Below are 708 nucleotides of genomic sequence, written 5' to 3'. Positions count from 1 at the left end.
TTCACGGTCCCCTTGGAAAATAATTCAAAACTGGATTACCACCATCCGAGGAAGCTCCAAATTAAAACAAAAAAATTTCTCTTGCGCTAATCGACTGCTGCGTAATTAAGATAAAATTCTTTCTGATTTGCAGGTTCTGTTAACTAGGTAACTTCAATCTCCATCTGCTCATATGCAAAACCGGAGGCCTAGAATCCCTCGTGTTTTCATCAGCTCTCGAGTACATTCACGTGTGGGTCAGTAGAGAGTAATCAGAAGAGCTAGCACTTGCCCCAAGACTAAGTAGGAACTTTGTCCAGCAGAATTTCTCCTAAAACTAACTGGATGGGAGAGGTATTCTACGTGCACATTTTCCTCACACATCAGCATTTCTAAAATGGAATGCATCTTGTTACTGAAGGTATATTAATACTTGGGTGGAAGAAGGAGTGGCCATATGGACAGGGAGGCAACTGAAATGTCTGCATAGATGAATGAATGGATAAAGAAGGTGTGGTATATATAGACAATGGAATATTCCTCAGACATAAAAAGGAATGAAACATTGCCATTTGCAGCAACGTGGATGGACCAAGACATTATCATACTCCATAAAGACACTCAGACAGAAAAAGACAAATTATGTATGATATCACCTACTTGTGGAATCTACAAAAACTGAACAAACGAATGTATATACAAAAGAGAAACAGCCTCCCAGACATAGAA

At 39.3% G+C, this 708-nt stretch overlaps 1 protein-coding gene across 1 annotated transcript in view; it reads left to right on the top strand.

Annotated features, from left to right (window-relative positions):
• Positions 1-708, top strand: part of LOC114908066 (NACHT, LRR and PYD domains-containing protein 7-like) — a 582624-nt gene that overhangs the window by 572107 nt on the left and 9809 nt on the right.

Source organism: Monodon monoceros, unplaced genomic scaffold (genome assembly GCF_005190385.1).
Source record: "Monodon monoceros isolate NGI ecotype Baffin Bay Population unplaced genomic scaffold, NGI_Narwhal_1 Super_Scaffold_10, whole genome shotgun sequence".
In the NCBI taxonomy this organism is placed as follows: domain Eukaryota; kingdom Metazoa; phylum Chordata; class Mammalia; order Artiodactyla; family Monodontidae; genus Monodon; species Monodon monoceros.
Note: the sequence above shows the minus strand (reverse complement) of the source record. Positions and strands in the feature narration are given on the sequence as shown.